At 33.0% G+C, this 7,761-nt stretch overlaps 1 pseudogene; it reads right to left on the reverse strand.

Moving 5' to 3' along the window:
- Positions 1–1,427: 1,427 nt before the first annotated feature.
- On the reverse strand, positions 1,428–3,518 carry LOC108301285 (annotated as a pseudogene).
- Positions 3,519–7,761: the final 4,243 nt, after the last annotated feature.

A 7,761-nucleotide genomic window follows, 5' to 3' on the forward strand; every position in this document is an offset into this window, starting at 1 on the left:
CTTGTCATATAGAAATGCTACTGATTTTGGCTTGATGATTTTGTATCCTGCAGCTTATTGAATTTGTTTATATGTTTTAATAGTTTTTGGTGGAGGCTTTAGGTTAAAAACATAAAATTTGTCATCGATACTCAAACTACAGACAAGGAATTTCAATGTTTAGACACAAATCGTGGAAATCTTAAAGAAGAGAAGTTTACAGGTTTGCTTTACTTTTCTCTCCTCCCTCCTCTTGCCTCCTCTTTCCCTTTTTTCCTCCTTAAAATCATTTTTTTTCTTTCTTTCTATTTTGAATTTAAGTACATATTAGAGAGTTTATCATACCCCACAGTACATGGCATATCAAGTTTTGCAAGGTCTTTCCTTTATTTAAATTACTTTTTTACTATCATTTCTATTTCTTATTTACAATCTCTGCCACCTTCCCTCATGGTTAAATGTGTGTGTGTATGCACACACACGTATGTGCTCACACATGTACACCTACGTCTTAGTAAGCCAAGAAATATTTTTGTTTCTGTGGTCATACCTGCTTGTTTATGTTAAATAACATTGTGTTTTAAGTCTTATGCTCTTTGTTAATATAACATTTAAACAAAAATTATTTCAGTTGCATATAAGCACATATTTTCCTATTTCAAAGTGTTCCACAATATTTTTATGCAGGCTTCCTCCATGTTTTACTGTCCATTTCCCATAAGTAGATATCTAAGTTGCCTTTATCTGATTGCTAGCAAAAATGTTGCTTTCATGAATGTTTCTATACAAGATTCTCATGAAACTGGGCAAGCATTTCTGGGTATAAGGATTTTAACTGCAGATCACAATATATACTCATTTTCAATTTTATTTTATATTTCCATAAGGATTCTTCTGATTAAACTATTTCCAGCATTATACACTTGTTTCAAACTATCTACATATTCACCAAAACATTTATACAATCAAATTTCATGTTTTGCTAACAAGTATAAAATGGTTATTATTTACATTTTTATTTGTATAATTACTAATAAAATTGTCAGACATTCATGAGAAATCAGATTTTGTATTTCAACTCATTGATTTGAGGATAGATTTTTCTATCAATTATTTAATCTTATTTTAAACTATTTTAAATATAAATAACAGGTGATAGATGTTATCACAGTCTACTATCTCTTAACTTTTTTGTAGGTATACTGTGTTAAGCTGAACTCCTTGATCTTTATTTAGTAAAATAATAGGTATTTTTATCCAAAATTTTCTTCGAGATTTTTAAGAAAATCCTTTTTTTGTTCTAATTCAACAAATGTTTATTAAACCCATGCAATGTGTCAAATATGTTCCTAGGCATTCTTTTTTTCCAAATAAGCCTTTTATACTTATCCATGACTCTGAGAGAGTGAGCTATGGTAAGAATTACTTCTAGGGTAAACAGTTTATGTTCAATTAAGAAAGTTCCTCCGGCAAAATATTATTTCAGAATGATAACCTCCTTCTTGTTTTGCTTTCTTCCCTGCTAGATTATCAGGTGGTCTGAATCCATCATGGCCAAAGCTAACTCTGCCAAATCTGCTTCATCTTTTTGACCAATTAGTATGGTAAAAGACTTCTTTGTCATAGCTGCAGCTAGTGTTGCAACTGGGCCAAGGCAGCCAAATATTGCAACAAAAATAAGCATCTTTGAATCTTGAATACACAGGTAAAGCTGCAAGGTGTTGTTCCAACGGAGTCAGTTGAGACTCATTTAGCTTATGAGCTCAATTTTTTGGAGCAAATTCATTGCATTGCTGATCACTTGGAGCTGAGGAGGATGTAAGCCTTTGAAAGGAAAACTTCAAGAGAAGCAAGATTACAATTCACAATATGAAGGCATAATTTCTCTAAAGGTACATGTAAGATTTCTAGAACAGAATAATCCACAAAGACTTCAAATTTTTCTCTTGTGTACACACAGAAGCAGACGCCATCTGAAACCTCTGACCTGCCCAGCTCTCCTCTGGCACTGCAAAGCACTGGCTTTACTGACAAATGTCTCAACCAAATAACTCCTCTATCTGCTTTCAGGGTGCTTATTTTCTTTTGTTCTTCCAATATCAATTACAAAAATAACATCTGGAATGGCGCTACCTTTCTCTGCAAAATTTGTTGCTAAAACATTCTTTCTGACTCCTGACGAAGGAAATTTGAGTGCTACAGCTTGATCTTGGGTAGAAAGAATAGAATGCAGAGCTACCACTTTATATCATTCAGAATAAAACCTTCTATCATTTGATAGGAGATTATACAACTGCTAAATATGAGCAAGGCCTGGTAAAAAGATTAATACTGCTCTTTCAATATTTCTAAATTGGGAACTTTTATCTAAATATGCAAGAAGTTCCACAATGAAATCCAGGTTGATTTTATGAGGATTCATGCTGAGTACCATTGCTGTACTTTTGGAAAGATATATTTAAAATCAGCATTTGCTCTAGTATGAACTGACATATATGCTTGATTTTTCTTCATTCTCCCTGCTTTGCTCGTAACATTAATGGTTATTTCTTTTTCCTCCTCCAGACATTTCTGACAATATCCTGACTCTTTTTCCAGTACAAAGCCTGTTTCTTCTGCTATATCTTCACAATATCTCAGCATGATAAATTCTTCCTGAAATTCAGAGAATGGGACAGCGTGTGAAATATGTAAAAAAATTTTCAATGTCCACAGTGGCACTAATTAGAATCAACTATAGATCAGAATGTTTCTGTAAACTTTCCTTTGAGATAGTTACTAGGACGTCTGACTGGACACTTCTTTTATGAACCTCATCTACAATTAACATGAGACACATTAGTAAAAAGACCATCAAGTTTCCTTGGCAAAACCTCTGTTGTACAATAGAGTAAACTGGCAGATTCACAAGCTCAAAATAACATCTGGATCTGATATCCACACAAAGAATTCCTTTCACCAGGTCCATTTTCACAGCCCAATTCATCACACACTCTGGTGGCTAAACTCAACTGCTGAGATTTTTTGAGGGTGGGTACAGACAATGATGTTACATTTACTTGCTCCCCAATCATTTAGAGGCCAATCTCTGACAGAAAATGTGGTACCTGAGTACTTTTATCACTCCTTGTTGTACCTGCCACAACCACTACCAGGTGCCTTTTAAGAGTTTCGACACTTGAATCCCAATGTTTAAATACAGTAAACTGTTGTCTTTCCTTTGGAAGTCTCTAATTCGTAGGTGTGCTTTGCACCTTCCTAAAGAGGTTTCTAACAGGTTCCAAATCTTCAGTGTTTGCTGATTCCAAGGACAGTGCAGAAAAATCCTCATCAGAAATGAAATTTTCCCAAGATTCCTCAGGATCTTTAGAGTTTTCTCTCTTATTTTCAGAATGCCGTTGTTGCTGCTGTTTCAATGTATTCAAAAGTTTGGCAATAAAAAGTTCACATGGTTTATTGGTTTCCATTTTATTTAGTTCTTCCCTTTAGTTTTCTGTATCACTACACTCCAGCCAAACATCTTGGGATGTGGGATGAATTTTTTTTTTGGGGGGGAGGGGAGTGGGTCACATTATCTTATAATTTTTTTATTCTGACACATACCCTAAATAGAAAAGGTATGCATCATGTATCTGTACAACTTAGAATAAAACAAACATCCAATAACTTACCCTCAAGCTTAACAAATAGAACAATACTCTCCATGATTGCATCTTCCCACTACCCATACACCCTACAGAGGAAACCTACTATCTCTATTATTGGGTTAGTCATGTTCTTGCTTTTCTTTATGTTTTAATAATAATTAAACCTATTCTTATGTAATATTATAAGAATTTAATATCTTAATTTGTTTCACATTGAATTTCATACATTAAAACCTCCTTTATGTATTTTTCTGAGATTTTATTTTTTGCTCAGTGTGAGAATGAGCTATGTTAATGTATATAGGTGTAGTTCATTCTTTGATACCACTATAGAATGTTCAATTGTCTGAATATACTCTGAGTTATTTACAGTTTCTGTTGTTGATTGACATAATTAATTATTGTCAATACTTTATAATAATGAATGATGCTGCTATAAGCTTCCCTTTACATGTCTCTTGGTCCACATGTGCAGACTTTTGTTGGGTAGTGGCTCTCACAATGTGAACCCTGGACTAGTAACAGCAATACCACTTGGGAACTTGCTAATCATGCAAATTATCCAGCCCCACCCCAATCCTACTGAATCAAAAATTTGAGGTATAAGACCCAGCAATCTGTGGCTGCTATATTTTTTAATTGGTAAATGCTGTTTTGAAGAAACATTATTGATTTTGTAAGTTGATATTGTACTTGACCATCTTCCTGAACTCTCTTATTATTTGAATATTGCATATGAGGTTTCATCTTAGTTTTTTGACAGACGCACTACAGCAATTCTAAATTCCTGCACTAACTTGACTTTCTGGATTACTGAATCTAATTTTTAATGAAGGCAATGAAACATAATTGGGAGTTCATATGAACAACACAAACTGAGCAAATGCTAGCATTCTTCTATGTCTTCCAGTCCTTTCCTAATTTTCTGTCATATTTAATGTATGCTTAATTCTCTGTGCTTCAAAATGGGTCCCTTAAGACACGGCAAACATGAAATAAAAAATCACAATGTCACTTTGCCAGGCTTGTAATTTTCCACAGCTCTGTGTCTCCTACCCATTATTTAGCCTCTACTCCGTTTAGCATTTATACAATGGACATTTCCTCAACCCATTTTCTATTTAGTTGACTTGTTAGCTCCAAGAAAATGACAATCTGTCATCATGATTTACAACCTACATTTTCTTTATGATTAAAATTATGAACATTTTTAATATTACTATGAGCCCCAATTTCGCTCAATATATTAAACCCACTACTTCAATTTACTTTATAAAATGCTCACAATTTGTAGCTGATTCTTAATGAAAATGCATTCAAACTACACATCTAACTCTGAATAGACATTAAGTGGCAACTGTATCCTGACCTCTGGGGAATTTAAATGCATTATCAAATTGAATTTATTTATTCTTTTTTTCTAGCTTTCTTTATTGTAATTCAGATGTTTTTCTCATGGAGTCTCTTTTAGTATAAATGGTCAGAAGTTTACTTGTATTATAAAAAACACTAATTATTTCCAAATTATTCAGCTTTTAGAAATGCACCAGGATGTTCAGTTATGCATTGAGTACATCAAACAATCAAACTCATTAAGATTAAAAGGAAAGAAAATTGAAGCATTGAATAGTCTTTACAGAAAAATATGATCATTTTATTACATTTCAAGATCTGAGTGTGCTTATTATTTCATTTTATCTTCACTATTAAATCTAGTTAAAACATGAAAAACAAATCAATTCATTAAGTTGAAAAAAGTGCACAAGTGTTTCTGAGAAAGCTTATGCGTGGAATGGTATTTGTAAGCTTTTTGACAGGAAAGGGCTTAAGGCTGTAGCCACAGGAAGTAAAGGCGCAATGGAAAGAAAAGACTAGAAATACCAATTATATTAAAGAATAATATAAATTGTTATAGGATTATTCCAATATTTATTGTAAAGCATAGTCTTAAAATAATTCAGTTGCCTTGTGGTAAAGGTGATAGTTTAGAAAGAGCCAAACAATCAACTTGAGCACTATTATCAAAGAAAGTGTTTTTATTTTTCATTTGGGTTTTTATTGCTCCTTTTCTAGTGCTTCAACCTTAATATTCATTTTAAATGAAGAGATCAATTGTTTATTGTATATATTCTGTCTCCATCAACAGTGTTCATTCAAATCTTGATGTGTGGGTCTTAGGATCATGGAAGGTAATATTTACTATTAAGTACACAGTCTATGTTTCTTTATAAATATTATCAATCTGTTAATAAATACTTATGTAGTTATGTTTAAAACATGGTAAAATTAAGTTTTTTGAAAAAAAAAATTATTGAATAAAATGGATTGTTGACTAAAAATAAAAGACATCCGGAACTTCAGGTGCTATTTTATAAACTTATTATGGCTGTTTTTAGAACACTGCAAACATCTTCAATCACAGACAAAGCATAAACAAAATATAACAATACTCACTATAATACTTATATAAAAATGATAATACCACTGATTGCATTAATTTCTTAATTATTTCCATGTGTTCTCATATCTTCTAATAATTGCAGTGCCATCCATAATCACTTCTATATCTCTGGAATTTTATTAATCATATCAGACATGAGTAGAGAAGACTACTTCTTCATCCAAGCCAAGGTTTTAAGTTCTGGTTACTAAATAATTGATTCCTAGAAAAGTTGTAGATTTGCTAGCATATCTAACCTCCTTGAGTCAGTAGACCAACTTGCTACAGTCAAACTCCATGTTTACTTCAATGAGTCTTTTCAAGCTCATCAATTTTATGAACGTTTAATTGTCATGAAAACCAGTTCTTTCTCCTTGTGTTCTTTTAGCTATGCTTTTCGGACGTTACCTGGTCAATTGGCCTGTCATTTATTTCATATTGACTTCATTAGTTAATACTATAAAAAATTTTTGCCTATCTTTGTAAATAACTCATTCCAATTAACAGTATAATCCTGAAGTTTTAGTTCCCAGATCACAATGTATTATGTCTTCTGAGTCACCTTTTCCATTTACGACATTTGATTAATCCACAGTCTTTCAAAAATACAGTTTGACACCATTTTTTTCCTTGCCACACAGGTCATAACTCACAGGTTCTAAAAATATATCCATATTGTTTGCTACTTCTATCTTTCAGAGTTGAACCCAAATTATTCTTCTGTTAGTATGGCTGAGACTTAGTGATTATCTTATAACAAGTAAAATGAAGTCGAAATGATGGTGAGCAACTTTGGAGACTAAGTTATAAAAAGGCTTCTTGTTTTTGATTGTTTTTTGTTTTTGTTTTTGTTTTGAGCCAGGGTGTTGCTCTGTCTCCCAGGCTGAAATGCAGTGAAGCAATCATAGTTTATTGTGGCTCAAACTCCTGGTCTCAATTGATCCTCAACCCTAGGCCTCCCAAAGCACTGAGTTTAGAGTGCCACCATACTCTGCCAAATTAGGACATCTATAGAAAACGCTATGAAGCTTCCTCAAAGAACTAAAATTAGAATTACCATTCAATTCAGCAATCTCACTACAGGGTATCTATCCAAAGAAAAAGAAATTATTATATAAAAAAAGACACCTGCGCTCATATGTTTATCAAAGCACTACTCACAATAGCAAACTCATAGACTCAGCCTAAGTGCTCATCAATGGACGAATGAATAAAGAAAATGTGGTATATTTATATACCATGGAATTCTACTCAGTCATAAAATTTGAAATCATATCTTTTGCAGCAGTATGGATGGAACTGGAGCCATCATCTTAAGTGAAATAATTCAGAAATAGAAAGTCAAATACTACACGTTTTCACTTACAAGTGGGAGATAAGAATGAGTACACAGGAACGTACATAGTGGGATAATAGGCATCGGAGACTCCAAAACATGGGAGGATGGGAGGAGGTTGAGAGAGGAGAAATTACCCATGTCGTATGATTTACACTAATTGGGTGATGGTTACACTAAAAGCCCAGACCACACCACTATGCAATATATCCATGTAACAAAAAATGTGCTTGTACTCTCTAAATCTATTTTTAAAATAAACAAATAAAATGTAAAGCACTGTGGCTTTCATTCTAATTTCTCTGTTTCTTTCTATTTGAAAAGCCAAGATCCAGCATACCCAAAAGGCCTTCAGTAAT

This window comes from Cebus imitator, unplaced genomic scaffold (assembly GCF_001604975.1).
Source record: "Cebus imitator isolate Cc_AM_T3 unplaced genomic scaffold, Cebus_imitator-1.0 Scaffold33, whole genome shotgun sequence".
NCBI lineage: Eukaryota > Metazoa > Chordata > Mammalia > Primates > Cebidae > Cebus > Cebus imitator.